The sequence below is a fragment of the Pristiophorus japonicus genome, chromosome 8, assembly GCF_044704955.1.
Source record: "Pristiophorus japonicus isolate sPriJap1 chromosome 8, sPriJap1.hap1, whole genome shotgun sequence".
NCBI lineage: Eukaryota > Metazoa > Chordata > Chondrichthyes > Pristiophoridae > Pristiophorus > Pristiophorus japonicus.
In genome coordinates this window covers 1,772,159-1,787,232 of record NC_091984.1, presented here as the reverse complement: position 1 = coordinate 1,787,232, position 15,074 = coordinate 1,772,159, and the positions used below count along the sequence as shown (strand labels likewise).

The 15,074-nt window shown below is 48.4% G+C and overlaps 1 protein-coding gene across 1 annotated transcript in view; it reads left to right on the top strand.

The window, feature by feature from the left end:
• ddah1 (dimethylarginine dimethylaminohydrolase 1) overlaps nt 1-15,074 on the top strand; it is a 35,164-nt gene that overhangs the window by 16,199 nt on the left and 3,891 nt on the right. The window lies entirely within an intron of this gene.

The following is a 15,074-nucleotide window of genomic DNA, read 5'->3' as shown; positions in this document are numbered from 1 at the left end:
ATATAAGATAATGAGGGGGCTCGACAAGGTGGATGCAGAGAGGATATTTCCTCTCATAGGGAAACTAAACTAGGGGGCATAGTCTCAGAATAAGAAGCCGCCCATTTAAAACTGAGATGAGGAGAAATTTCTTCTCTGAAGTTCGTAAATCTGTGGAATTCTCTGCCCCTGAAAGCTGTGGAGGCTGGGTCATTGAATATATTTAAGGCGGAGATAGACAGATTTTTGAACGATAAGGGAATAAGGACTTATGGGGAACAGGCAGGGAAGTGGAACTGAGTCTATGACCAGATCAGCCATGATCTTATTGAATGGCGGAGCAGGCTCGAGGGGCCAAATGGCCTACTCCTGCTCCTATTTTTTATGTTTTTTATATTTTATGATGTACTTTTGGAGTGTAGTCACTGTTGTAATGTGGAAAATGCGGCAGCCAAATTGCACACTGCATGCAACAAACAGCAATGTGATAATGAACAGATAATCTGTTTTTGTTATGTTGATTGAGGGATGACATAACACTGGCCAGAACGCCCCTGCTCCTCTTCGAAATAGTGCCATAGGATCTTTTACGTCCACCTGAGAGAGCAGACGGAGCCTCGGTTTAACGTCTCATCCAGAAGACGGCGCCTCCGACAGTGTGGCACTCCCTCAGCACTGCACTAGGAGTATCAGCCTAGATTTATGTGCTCAAGTTCCTGGAGTGTGACTTAAACCCACAACCTTCTGACTCAGGCGAGTGTGCTGCCCACTGAGCCACAGTTGACACAGGCACAAAACACAGCATTATAATGGTAATTATTTTTCCTTTTTGGTTTTTAATTGCTCCCACTAATCTTCAGCTGGCCAGCTCTAGGTCTCTGCCAACATGCAACAGGGCACTGCCAAGCCCATGGGCACGCTGCTGATTTATTTACTCTTGGTTTAATTTTAAACTCCACCACTTCCTGAGAGGTTGTGGCGTTGGAAGCACCAGATTTATCTGAGCTGCCTGGAGAAGGAAGGTCTGCGTTGTTTTCTTTGAATAGTAAGGTAGCTGGCCATTGCTGAATTGAATTTGTGGACACAGACTCCGAAGTTCAGTCAGCTCTTTCACTTATTTTTGCTAGTTTCAGAACAGTACTTGGGTTCTAGTAGTTTGTCTCTCCTTTGTATAAGCCACAGAGTGTAATATTAAGGAAGCGACTGCTGCCAACAGGAAGCGTTCTGTGCATACGTGCATCAGGTTCATCACAGGAGTGGGCTCGTTTTTGTTTTAAATGAAATGCCGGGGAGGGAGCGGGTTCTTGGACAAAAAACCAGAAACATCATGCTTCTGGTCCCAGATTAATGCGCAGCACGCTTCTGCACAGCTTCCGGTCGTTGGCAGCAGTCACTCCGTAGTATTCATTCATTCAATATTATCTTATATTATTCGACTCTTTCACCTCCCCCACAATATTGTGTCCAATTCTGGGCACCGCACTCTCGGAATGATGTCACGGCCTTGGCGAGGGTGCAGAGTCGATTGATTGGAATGGCCCCAGCGAACAGTGTTCCCTTTAAGCTACCGATCTGCAGCCGGCTCCCCAGCTTTAAACAGGAAAAATCACAAACCCCTTAAAGGGGCCACGCACCCCCCCAAAAATTGAAGGGAACATTGGCAGGGATGTGGGAATTCAGTAAGGTGGAGAGTCTGGAGAAGATGGGGTTGTTCTCCGGAGAGCAGAGAAGCGTAAGGGGAGATTTAAAAAGCATGAAGGGTTTTGATAAGGAGAAACTGTTTCCAGTGTCAGGAGGGTCGGTTACCAGAGGACACAGATTTAAGGTAATCGGCTAAAGAACCAGAGGCGAGATGAGAATATATTTTTATGCAGCAAATTGTTGTGATCGGGAACGCGCTGCCTGAAAGGGCGGTGGGAGCAGATTCAATAGTAACTTTCAAACGGGAATTGGATACATACTTGAAAAGGAAACATTTTCAGGGCTACGGGGAAAGAGCGGGGGAGTGGGACTAATTGGATCGTTCATCCAAAGTGCCAGCACGGGCACGATGGGCCGAATGGCCTCATTCTGTGATGTATCATTCGATGATTCTTGTATTATCACCATGTTGAACGTGCTGCACAGTGCACAGGCTCAAAACTGGAACTGCTTTCCTCTCTCAGACTGAACGCCTTCTAACGGTCAACAGATGTTTTTAAACACAAATTCGGCGTCATTGGACCACTATTGAGACTCCCAAAGCAAGCGCTGTACTCGGAACTCGTCCACGGCAAACGAGCCAAAGGCGGGCAGAGGAAATGTTACAAGGCCACCCTCAAAGCCTCCCTGATAAAATGCAACATCCCCACTGACACCTGGGAGTCCCTGGCCAAAGACCGCCCTAAATGGAGGAAGTACATTTGGGAGGGCGCTGAGCTCCTCGAGTATCGTTGCTGAGAGCATGCAGAAATCAAGCGCAGGCCGCGGAAGGAGCGTGCGGCAAACCAGTCCCACCCACCCCTTCCCTCAACCACTGTCTGTCCCACCTGTGACAGAAATTGCAGTTCTCGTATTGTTCTGTACAGCCACCTAAGAACTCATGCTAAGAGTGGAAGCAAGTCTTCCTCGATCCCGAGGGACTGCCTATGATGATGACGATATGATTGATTTATCCTATCTTCTCCTCAACTCTTTCAATTTTAGTGCTATCCTACACTCTGAGCCTTGGAACCTCCACTTAGGCTGCTCAATAAAGTAAATAAATATTAACTATTCTAACACCACCAGCCCTTCACTGTAACAGTTTTCCACATCTGACTTCTCTTCGTTCTCCATGATTGATGCTCTGGTGTGAGTTCAGGCAAAAGCAGCAAGGATGAATCTGGTTCTATGCTATGGTGAGAAAGTCACAGAGTGAATCTTACAATAATTTAAAAAGCTAATGGAATGTTGGCCTTTATTGTAAGTTGGCAGGAAGACAGAGAGGTGGAAGTTATGTCACAGCTAGACAGAGCACTGGTCAGACATAGAAACATAGAAAATAGGTGCAGGAGTAGGCCATTTGGCCCTTCTAGCCTGCACCGCCATTCAATGAGTTCATGGCTGAACATGCAACTTCAGTACCCCCTTCCTGCTTTCTCACCATACTCCTTGATCCCCCTAGTAGTAAGGACTTCATCTAACTCCCTTTTGAATATATTTAGTGAATTGGCCTCAACAACTTTCTGTGGTAGAGAATTCCACAGGTTCACCACTCTGGGTGAAGAAGTTTCTCCTCATCTCGGTCCTAAATGGCTTACCCCTTATCCTTAGACTGTGACTCCTGATTCTTCTTGCATCTAACCTGTCTAAATCCGTCAGAATTTTAAACGTTTCTATGAGGTCCCCTCTCATTCTTCTGAACTCCAGTGAATACAAGCCCAGTTGATCCAGTCTTTCTTGATAGGTCAGTCCCACCATCCCGGGAATCAGTCTGGTGAACCTTCGCTGCACTCCCTCAATAGCAAGAATGTCCTTCCTCAAGTTAGGAGACCAAAACTGTACACAATACTCCAGGTGTGGCCTCACCAAGGCCCTGTACAACTGTAGCAGCACCTCTCTGCCCCTGTACTCAAATCCCCTCGTTATGAAGGCCAACATGCCATTTGCTTTCTTAACTGCCTACTGTACCTGCATGCCAACCTTCAATGACTGATGTACCATGACACCCAGGTCTCGTTGCACCTCCCCTTTTCCTAATCTGTCACCATTCAGATAATAGTCTGTCTCTCTGTGTTTACCACCAAAGTGGATAACCTCACATTTATCCACATTATACTTCATCTGCCATGCATTTGCCCACTCACCTAACCTATCCAAGTCACTCTGCAGCCTCATTGCATCCTCCTCGCAGCTCACACTGCCACCCAACTTAGTGTCATCCGCAAATTTGGAGATACTACATTTAATCCCCTCGTCTAAATCATTAATGTACAGTGTAAACAGCTGGGGCCCCAGCACAGAACCTTGCGGTACCCCACTAGTCACTGCCTGCCATTCTGAAAAGTACCCATTTACTCCTACTCTTTGCTTCCTGTCTGACAACCAGTCCTCAATCCACGTCAGCACACTACCCTCAATCCCATGTGCTTTAACTTTGCACATTAATCTCTTGTGTGGGACCTTGTCGAAAGCCTTCTGAAAGTCCAAATATGCCACATCAACTGGTTCTCCCTTGTCCACTCTACTGGAAACATCCTCAAAAAATTCCAGAAGATTTGTCAAGCATGATTTCCCTTTCACAAATCCATGCTGACTTGGACCTATCATGTCACCTCATGTGGACACTGTGTTCCGTTCTGGGCCCCTCCCCTCAGGAAGGATATATCGGCCTCGGAGGGGGTGAGCGCAGATTCACCAGAATGATACCGGGGCTAAAGGGGTTACATTATGAGTACAGGTTTTAGACTAGGCTTGTATATCCTGGAGTATAGAAGATTAAGGGGTGATCCAGTTGAAGTGTTTAAGATGATTGAACGATTTGACAGGGTAGACAGAGAGAAACTATTTCCTCTGGTGGGGGAGTCCAGGACAAGGGGACATAACCTTAAAATTAGAGCCAGGCTGTTCGGGGGTGATGTCAGGAAGCACTTCTTCACACAGAGGGCAGTGGGAATCTGGAACTCTCTCCCCCAAAAAGCTGATGAGCCTGCGGGTCAATTGAAATGTCAAAACTGAGACAGAGAGATTTTTGTTAGGCCAGAGTGTTAAAGGTTTTGGAATGAAGGCTGCTAGATTGTGTTAACATACAGATCAGCCATGATCTCATTGAATGACGGAACAGGCTCGAGGGGCTGAATGGCCTCCTCCTGTTACACCAGCACAGATTGAGAGGGGAACGTGATGTAGATGCTCCGGGCTATTTGATCTGCCCTGTGAGCACAGAATCATTTGGGACAGAGATGCGGTCACTGTTGGTGGTGAAGAAATAGCAGGAATTGCAGACAAATTAAGCCAGGTGGGACCAGGTGGAGAATATGATTTCAACTTCATTCCCATTTATCTATTTGGTTGGATTTTCCACCTCCCAATTCTATTGCAAATCTTGCCTCCCTCTTGCTTGCAAATGTACCTCATCGCCAGCTGTCACATTCAGTCTGTCTGGCAGTAAGTCATTAACGTCATCAGCAATGAATTGCTCTGCCTAGCACTATCTAAACAACAACACTTAGAAAAAAGCAATTCATTTTCAAAAAATAAATATAAGAACAGTTCATTGTGTCTGATGCACTGTGAGACATTTCACAGAGGTGTGATGAGGTCTGTAAAAATGCGCATTCTTTCTCTCTTAGGCATTACTTCCTGCTAGGTCAAACTCTCATAACCAGGCAGTAGAGTTCACACTAACAGACTAAAACTTGCAATCTGGTTTACTTGGACTTATTTCAATTTAGTACACTGTATTTGCTGCTTTGATGAGGTCTCCTCGGTACTGCCCCTCCGACAGTGCGGCACTCCCTCAGTACTGCCCCTCCGACAGTGCAGCACTCCCTCAGTACTGCCCCTCCGACAGTACGGCACTCCCTCCGTACTGCCCCTCCGACAGTGCAGCACTCCCTCAGTACTGCCTCTCCGACAGTGCGGCACTCCCTCAGTACTGCCCCTCCGACAGTGCAGCACTCCCTAAGTACTGCCCCTCCGACAGTGCAACACTTGAACTGAAAAGCAAGGAAATGTATCGAACGGAACTGCCGTCAGCACCCAAATGTAGTGTATGGGATTGCTGACCGCAGCTAAATGTACTGAACTGCTTTTAAATGTACTGTACAAATTTTTATATGAATAAAGTATATTTTGAAATTTAAAAAAAAAACTGCACCTCCGACAGTGCAGCACTCCCTCAGTACTGCCCCTCCGACAGTGCAGCGGAGGCTCCCTCAGTACTGCCCCTCCGACAGTGCGGCGCTCCCTCAGTACTGTTCCTCCGACAGTGCAGCACTCCCTCAGTATTGCCTCTCCGACAGTGCCGCATTCCTTTAGTCATCATCAAAGGCAATCCTTCAGAATCGAGGAAGACTTGCTTCCACTCTAAAAATAAGTTCTCAGGTGACTGTACAGTCCAATATGAGAATTACAGTCTCTATCACAGGTGGGACAGTCGTTGAAGGAAAGGGTGGGTGGAGAGTCTGCTGTCGCAAGCTCCTTCCGCTGCCTGCACTTGCTTTCTGCATGCTCTCGGCAACGAGACTCGAGGTGCTCAGCGCCCTCCCGGATACACTCCCTCCACTTAGGGCGGTCTTTGGCCAGGGACTCCCAGGTGTCGGTGGGGATATTGCATTTTATCAGGGAGGTTTTGAGGGTGTCCTTGAAACGTTTCCTCTGCCCACCTTGGGCTCGTTTGCTGTGAAGGAGTTCCGAGTAGAGCGCTTGCTCTGGGAGTCTTGTGTCGGGCATGCGGACAATGTGGCCTGCCCAGCGGAGCTGGTTGACTGTGGTCAGTGCTTCAATGCTGGAGATGTTGGCCTGATCGAGGACGCTAACGTTGGTGCGTCTGTCCTCCCAGGCGATTTGCAGGATCTTGCGGCGACGTTGTTGGTGGTATTTCTCCAGCAATTTGAGGTGTCTGCTGCCCCTCCGGCAGCACAGCAATCCCTCAGTTCTGCCCCTCTGACAATGCAGCATGCCCTCAGTACTGCTCCTCCGACACTGCAGCGCTCCCTCAGTACTGCCCCTCTGACAGTACAGCGCTCCCTCAGTACTGTCCCTCCGACAGTGCAGCATTCCCTCAGTACTGCCCCTCCGACAGTACAGCGCTCCCTCAGTACTGTCCCTCTGACACTGCAGCGCTCCCTCAGTACTGCCCCTCCGAAAGTACAGCGCTCCCTCAGTACTGTCCCTCCGACAGTACAGCGCTCCCTCAGTACTGTCCCTCCAACAGTACAGTGCTCCCTCAGTACTGTCCCTCCGACAGTACAGCGCTCCCTCAGTACTGCCCCTCCGACAGTGCAGCGATCCTTCAGTACTACTCTTCCGACAGTACTGCTCCTCCGACAGTGCAGCACTGCTTCAGTTTTGCTCTTCCGACAATGCAGCACTCCCTCAGTAGTGTCCATTTGACAGTGCATCCCTCAGTACTGCACTGGGTGTGTCAGCCTGGATTGTGTGCTCAAATCTCTCGAATGGGGCTTGAACCCATGACCTTTTGACTCAGAGGCGGGAGTGCTGCCCACTGAGCCATGGTTGACATCGAATTGCAGGTACCGGCTCCTCGTACTTGTGGAGAAGGGACAAATTTATTTATCTTGTATCTGTGGAAACCTAGTTAATTGTTACACCCATTACAAATGCTGCTTGTTGACTAAGTCCTTGAACGTGTTGTCCCCTCCCAAATCCGTGCCCATCTCTCTCACTATTCCAGGATTGAATCCCACCAATCCGGTTTCCGCGCCTGCCACCTAAACGGCTCTCATCAAAGTCAGAAATGACATCCTTTGTGACTGACAAAGAGAAACTATATCTCTTCGTCCTTCTTGACTTCTCTGCAGCTTTTGACACGGTCGACCACTCCATCCTCCTCCAACGCCTCTCCACCATCGTCCAGCTGCGTGGGACTGTACTCGCCTGGTCCCATTCTTATCCATCTAATCGTAGTTAGAGAATCACCTGCAATGGCTTCTCTTCCCACCCCCGCATCGTTACCTCTGGTGTCCCCCAAGGATCTATCCTTGGCCACCTCCTATTTCTCATCCACATGTTGCCCCTTGGCGATATCATCCGGAAACACAGTGTCAGTTTCCACATGTACGCTGATACCCAGCTCTACCTCACCCCCACTGCTCTCCGCCCCTTCTCGGTCTCTAAATTGTCAGACTGCTTGTCCGACATCCAGTTCTGAATGAGCGGAAATTGTCTCCAATTGAATATTGGGAAGACCAAAGCCATTGTTTTCGGTCCGCACCACAAACTCCGTTCCCTAGACACTGACTCCATCCCTCTTCCTAACTTCTGTCTGAGGCTAAACCAGACTGTTAGCGTCGTTGGCATCATATTTGACCCTGAAATGAACTTCAGGCCACATATCCGCAGCATAACTATGACCGCTTATTTCCACCTCCATAACATCGCCTGTTTCCGCCCCTGCCTCAGCTCATCTGCTGCTGAAGTCCTCATCCGTGCCTTTGTTACCTCTAGACTTGACTATTCCAATGCACTCCTGGCTGGCCTCCTGTTATGTCTTGGATAAAGAGTCAGACTAGGTACTGCAAGCTCAAAATGAGTGTGATCATAGTCCTTTATTACAGATCTCAGAGTGCCTCTCCAGCCTGTGAGGCCTCCTTATCTACAGGTGCTCCCAAGGGATTGTGGGATCCCTTGGAACTCCAGGGGATAATAACACTTCCCCCCGCCCCCCCCCCCCCCCCAAAGTCAATAGTGTAACTATTTACAACATGAGTCGATCTGGGGCCTTCCTTTTCCTGGTTGATCGTCTCGGTGCAAATGCTGGTGTTGGTGAGTTGTTTTTGGGCCTTCGCTGGGCTGCTGGGGGTGGTGAGCCTTGCTGGGCTGCTGCAGGTGATGGGTTCTGCTTCGTGGTCAACCGCTGGGTCGGTTGCCACTTGTGTGTGTGTGTGTTGGAGGGTCGAAAAAGGTAGAGTCTATTGTGGGTTGTTTTGGATAGTCCATAAATCTTAGTTTGGTTTGGTCCAAGTGTTTTCTGCAGGTGAGTCCATTTGCGAGATTGACCACAAACACCCTACTCCCCTCTGGCCAAAACAGTGCCAGCAATCCACTTGGGACCTTGTCCATTGTTCAACACAAATACAGGATCATTTACTTCAATTTCGCGTGACACATTTGCGCGATCATGATATGTATTCTGTTGAAGCCGCTTGCTGTTTGTGTAGATTAGGGTGGACTAACGAGAGCCTAGTCTTAAGTGCCCTTTTCATGAGCAGTTCAGCGGGAGGGACCCCGGCGAGCGAGTGGGGTCTCGTGTGGTAACAAAGCAGGACTCGGGATAAGCGAGTCTGCAGTGAGCCTTCAGTTACCCTTTTCAAGCACTGCTTGATTGTTTGAACTGCTCGTTCTACCTGACTGTTGGACGCTGGTTTAAACAGGGCAGACGTGGCATGTTTGACCCCATTGCGGGTCATGAATTCCTTGAATTCGGCACTGGTAAAGCCCGGCCCATTGTCACTTACAAGGACATCAGGCAGGCCGTGCATGGGTTTACAATGGTGGCAGCGAACGTGTTAGCCGACATTATCTCACATTCAATTCACTTGTAGTACGCGTCTACAACCACAAGGAACATTTTACCCAAGAACTGGCCTGCATAGTCGACATGAACCCTAGACCACAGTTTGAAGGGCCAAGACCATAAACTTAGTGGCGCCTCCCTGGGTGCATTGCTTAACTGGGAACATGTATTACATTTGTGCACACTAAGTCTGCATCGATACCGGGCCACCACATGTGGGATCTGGCTGTCGCTTTCATCATTACAATGCCTGGGTGGGTACTATAGAGATTAACTAATGAAAGTGTCCCTGCCCTTTCTTGGCACAACTACCCGATTACCCCATAGGAGGCAGTCTGCTTTTCATCTTTTCACCGCTGGTACGGCTTTATTTCTTCCTGTATCTCTAACGGGACACTAGACCAACTCCCGTGGAGCACACAGTTTTTTTCTAAGGACAGTAAGGGGTCCTGGCTCGTCCAGGTTCTAATCTGTCGGGCGGTAACAGGTGATTGCTCACTCTCGAATGCTTCCATTACCATAACTAAATCTGCAGCTGTGCCATCTCCACCCCGGTGGTGGGCAATGGCAGCCTACTGAGAGCATCGGCACAGTTTTCTGTGCCTGGCCTGTGCCGGATGGCATAATTGTCTGCGGACAAAATGAGCGCCCATTTCTGGATGCGGGCCGATGCATTCGTATTTATCCTCTTATTTTCAGAAAAGAAGGATATAAGCGGCTTATGGTCGGTTTCCAATTCAAATTTGAGCCCGAACAGACATTGATGCATTTTCTTTACCCCATAAACACACACTAACGCTTCATACTGTAGGCCCTCTCGGCCTTAGACAGACTTCTGGATGCATAAGCAACCGGTTGCAATTTCCCAAATTCATTAGCTTGTTGTAATACACACCCGACCCCGTACGACGACGCATCACATGCTATACCAAACGTTTACATGGATCGTACAACACAAGCAATTTGTTTAAATATAACAGCTTCCGAGCTTTCTCAAAGGCATTTTTTTGGCTTTTACCCCATACCCATTCATCTCCCAAAGAGTGCAGGGGTTCGAACAATGTGCTAAGACCCAGTAAGAAGTTACCAAAAAAGTTCAGGAGTCCTAGAAACGACCGCAGCTCCGTCACGTTCTGTGGTCTCGGTACGTTCTTGATTGCCTGCGTCTTCGAATCGGTGGCCTGATGCCATCCGCCGCGATTCTTCTTCCCAGGAACTCCACTTCTGGCGCCGGGAAAACGCACTTCGAGTGTTTTAGCCTGAGCCCCACATGATTAAGCCGACTAAGAAACTGCTCCAGATTTTGCAGGTGCTCGACGGTGTCCCGACCTGTAACCAAGATGTCGTCCTGGAAGACCACAGTGCACGGGACCGACTTCAGCAAGTTTTCCATGTTCCTCTGGAATATCGCCGCGGCCGATCGAATCCCAAATAGGCATCTGTTGCAAACGGAAAGACCTTTGTCCATGTTGATGCAAGTGAGGGCTTTCGAAGATTCCTCCAGCTCCTGCGTCATATAGGCCGAGGTCAAGTCCAGCTTCATGAACGTTTTCCCTCCCGCCAGCGTCGCAAATAGGTCGTATGCCTTTGGTAGCGAGTATTGATCCTGCAGCGAGAAATGATTGATAGTTACTTTGTAATCACCACAGATTCTGATGGTGCCGTCTCCATTGAGGACTGGAACAATCAGACTGGCCCACTTATTGAATTTGATCGGCGAAAAGATGCCCTCTCGTTGCAACCTGTCCAGCTCGATCTCTACCCTCTCATCATGTAAGGTACCACTCTCGCCTTGTGATGGATGGATCTGCACTTTTGCTCCTTGGAACTTCCCGATGCCTGTTTTGAACAGCGAGGGGAACTTGCTTAGAACCTGGGCACATGAGGTGTCGTCGACGGACGAAAGTGCTCGGATGTCGTCCCAGTTCCAGCGTATCTTTCCCAGCCAGCTCCTGCCGAACAGCGTGGGGCCAGCGCCTGGTACCACCCAGAGTGGTAAATCGTGCACTGCTCCATCGTAAGAGACTTTTACGGTAGCACTGCCAATTACGGGAATCAGTTCCTTTGTGTACGTTCTAAGTTTGGTACGAATGGGAGTCAGGACTGGCCTTGAAGCCTTGTTGCACCACAACTTATCGAAAGTCTTTTTATTCATTATGGACTGGTTTGCACCCGTGTCCAGTTCCATGGACACCTGGAGTCCATTTAATTCAACCTTCAGCATTATCGGGGGACACTTTGTGGTAAATGTGTGCACCCCATATACCTCTGCCTCCTCGGTCTGAGGCTCTGGTTCGCCATGATCCACCGTGGCTCTGTCCTCTGTAACATGGTGGTTTGCAGGGTTTGCAGCTCGCCTGCACATACGTTGGAGGTGTCCCATTGTTCCACAACCCTTGCAAACGTATCCTTTGAAGCGGCATGAATGGAATCGATGATCACCCCCGCAGCGCCAACAAGGTGTTAATTGCCTTGTATTCACCACCCTTGATGGTGGACTCTAAGTCCTGCCATGTACATTTTGATTCGAAAACAATGTTACTTTGTTCACAGTACTTTCTGCAGCACTAGTGTGCTGGGAAATTTGTTTGGTATTGTCACTGGTGGAGATAAATGATCGTTATGGCTTCACTCAAGTTTGGGGTCTCTACAGTCAAAAGTTTGCGAAGTATTACTTCATGGCCAATGCCAAGTACAAAGAAGTCCCTGAGCATGTGCTCTAAGTGTCTTTCAAATTCGCAATGTCCTGCAAGGCGCCTTAGCTCAGTGATGTAGCTTGCCACTTCCTGGCCTTCAGACCTCTTGTATGTGTAGAACCGATACCTCGCCATCAGAATGTTTTCCTTCGGGTTTAGATGCTTCCGGACCAGTGTGCACAAATCATCATATGACTTGTCTGTGCGTTTTACTGGAGCGAGCAGGTTTTTCATGAGGCCATACGTTGATGTCTCACAAACGGTGAGGAGGATGGCAGCGTTCGCTTCTCCTTCCAGCTCGTTGGCCACGAAGTATTGGTCAAGTCGCTCCACGAAGGTTTCCCAATCATCTCCGTCCGAAAATTTCTCCAGGATGCCCACAGTTCTCTGCATTGTTGCGTTGGGGTTTGTTATCTGTATCTCGTCGCCAGTTGTTATGTCTTCGAAAAGAGTCTGACTAGATACTGCAAGCTCAAAGTAAGGTGTGACCATAGTCCTTCATTGCAGATCTCAGAGTGCCTCTCCAGCCTGTGAGGCCTCCTTATATACAGGTGTTCTCAAGGGATTGTGGAAGCCCTTGGGACTCCAGGGGATAAGCCCTCTGGTGGTTAGACATGGTAATTACAGGTTTACATACATAACACCTCCCACATTCTACCCTTCGTAAACTTGAGGTGATCCAAAACTCGGCTGCCTTTGTCCTAACTCGCACCAAGTCCAGCTCACCCATCACCCGCTGTGCTCGCTGACCTACATTGGCTCCTGGTTAAGCAATGCCTTGATTTCAAAATTCTCATCCTTATTTTCAAATCCCTCCATGATCTCGCCCCTCCCTAGCACTGTAATCTCCTCCGGCCCCACAGACCCCACGATGTCTGCGCTCTTCTAATTTGGGCCTCTTGCGTATCCCAGATTTTCTTTGCTCAACCATTGGCCGTGCATTCTGTTGCCTGCGCCCCAAGCTCTGGAACTCCTTCCCTAATGGCAGACATTTAGAGACCGCATGGATGAACTACAACAATTGTACATTCCTGTCTGTCGTAAAAATAAAAAAGGGAAGGTGGCTCAACCGTGGCTATCAAGGGAAATCAGGGATAGCATTAAAGCCAAGGAAGTGGCATACAAATTGGCCAGAAATAGCAGAGAACCCGGGGACTGGGAGAAATTTAGAACTCAGCAGAGGAGGACAAAGGGTTTGATTAGGGCAGGGAAAATGGAGTACGAGAAGAAGCTTGCAGGGAACATTAAGACGGATTGCAAAAGTTTCTATAGATATGTAAAGAGAAAAAGGTTAGTAAAGACAAACGTAGGTCCCCTGCAGTCAGAATCAGGGGAAGTCATAACGGGGAACAAAGAAATGGCGGACCAATTGAACAAGTACTTTGGTTCGGTATTCACTGAGGAGGACACAAACAACCTTCCGGATATAAAAGGGGTCGGAGGGTCTAGTAAGGAGGAGGAACTGAGGGAAATCCTTATTGGGTTGGGGAAATTGGGTTGGGGAAATTGATGGGATTGAAGGCCGATAAATCCCCAGGGCCTGATGGACTGCATCCCAGAGTACTTAAGGAGGTGGCCCTGGAAAAAGTGGATGCATTGACAGTCATTTTCCAACATTCCATTGACTCTGGATCAGTTCCTATGGAGTGGAGGGTAGCCAATGTAACCCCACTTTTTAAAAAAGGAGGGAGAGAGAAAACAGGGAATTACAGACCGGTCAGCCTGACATCGGTAGTGGGTAAAATGATGGAATCAATTATTAAGGATGTCATCGCAGTGCATTTGGAAAGAGGTAATATGATAGGTCCAAGTCAGCATGGATTTGTGAAAGGGAAATCATGCTTGACAAATCTTCTGGAATTTTTTGAGGATGTTTCCAGTAGAGTGGACAAGGCAGAACCAGTTGATGTGGTATATTTGGACTTTCAGAAGGCTTTCGACAAGGTCCCACACAAGAGATTAATGTGCAAAGTTAAAGCACATGGGATTGGGGGTAGTGTGCTGACATGGATTGAGAACTGGTTGTCAGACAGGAAGCAAAGAGTAGGAGTAAATGGGGACTTTTCAGAATGGCAGGCAGTGACTAGTGGGGTACCGCAAGGTTCTGTGCTGGGGCCCCAGCTGTTTACACTGTACATTAATGATTTAGACGAGGGGATTAAATGTAGTATCTCCAAATTTGCGGATGACACTAAGTTGGGTGGCAGTGTGAGCTGCAAGGAGGATTCTATGAGGCTGCAGAGCGACTTGGATAGGTTAGGTGAGTGGGCAAATGCATGGCAGATGAAGTATAATGTGGATAAATGTGAGGTTATCCACTTTGGTGGTAAAAACAGAGAGACAGACTATTATCTGAATGGTGACAGATTAGGAAAAGGAGAGGTGCAACGAGACCTGGGTGTCATGGTACATCAGTCATTGAAGGTTGGCATGCAGGTACAGCAGGCGGTTAAGAAAGCAAATGGCATGTTGGCCTTCATAGCGAGGGGATTTGAGTACAAGGGCAGGGAGGTGTTGCTACAATTGTACAGGGCCTTGGTGAGGCCACACCTGGAGTATTGTGTACAGTTTTGGTCTCCTAACTTGAGGAAGGACATTCTTGCTATTGAGGGAGTGCAGCGAAGGTTCACCAGACTGATTCCCGGGATGGCGGGACTGACCTATCAAGAAAGACTGGATCAACTGGGCTTGTATTCACTGGAGTTCAGAAGAATGAGAGGGGACCTCATAGAAACGTTTAAAATTCTGACGGGGTTAGACAGGTTAGATGCAGGAAGAATGTTCCCAATGTTGGGGAAGTCCAGAACCAGGGGACACAGTCTAAGGATAAGGGGGAAGCCATTTAGGACTGAGATGAGGAGGAATTTCTTCACCCAGAGAGTGGTGAACCTGTGGAATTCTCTACCACAGAAAGTTGTTGAGGCCAATTCACTAAATATATTCAAAAAGGAGTTAGATGAAGTCCTTACTACTAGGGGAATCAAGGGGTATGGTGAGAAAGCAGGAATGGGGTACTGAAGTTGCATGTTCAGCCATGAACTCATTGAATGGCGGTGCAGGCTCGAAGGGCCGAATGGCCTACTCCTGCACCTATTTTTTATGTTTCTATGTTAAACCTCTCCATCTCTCTACCTCTCTCTTCTCCTTCAAGACGCCCCTTAAAACCTACCTCTTTGACC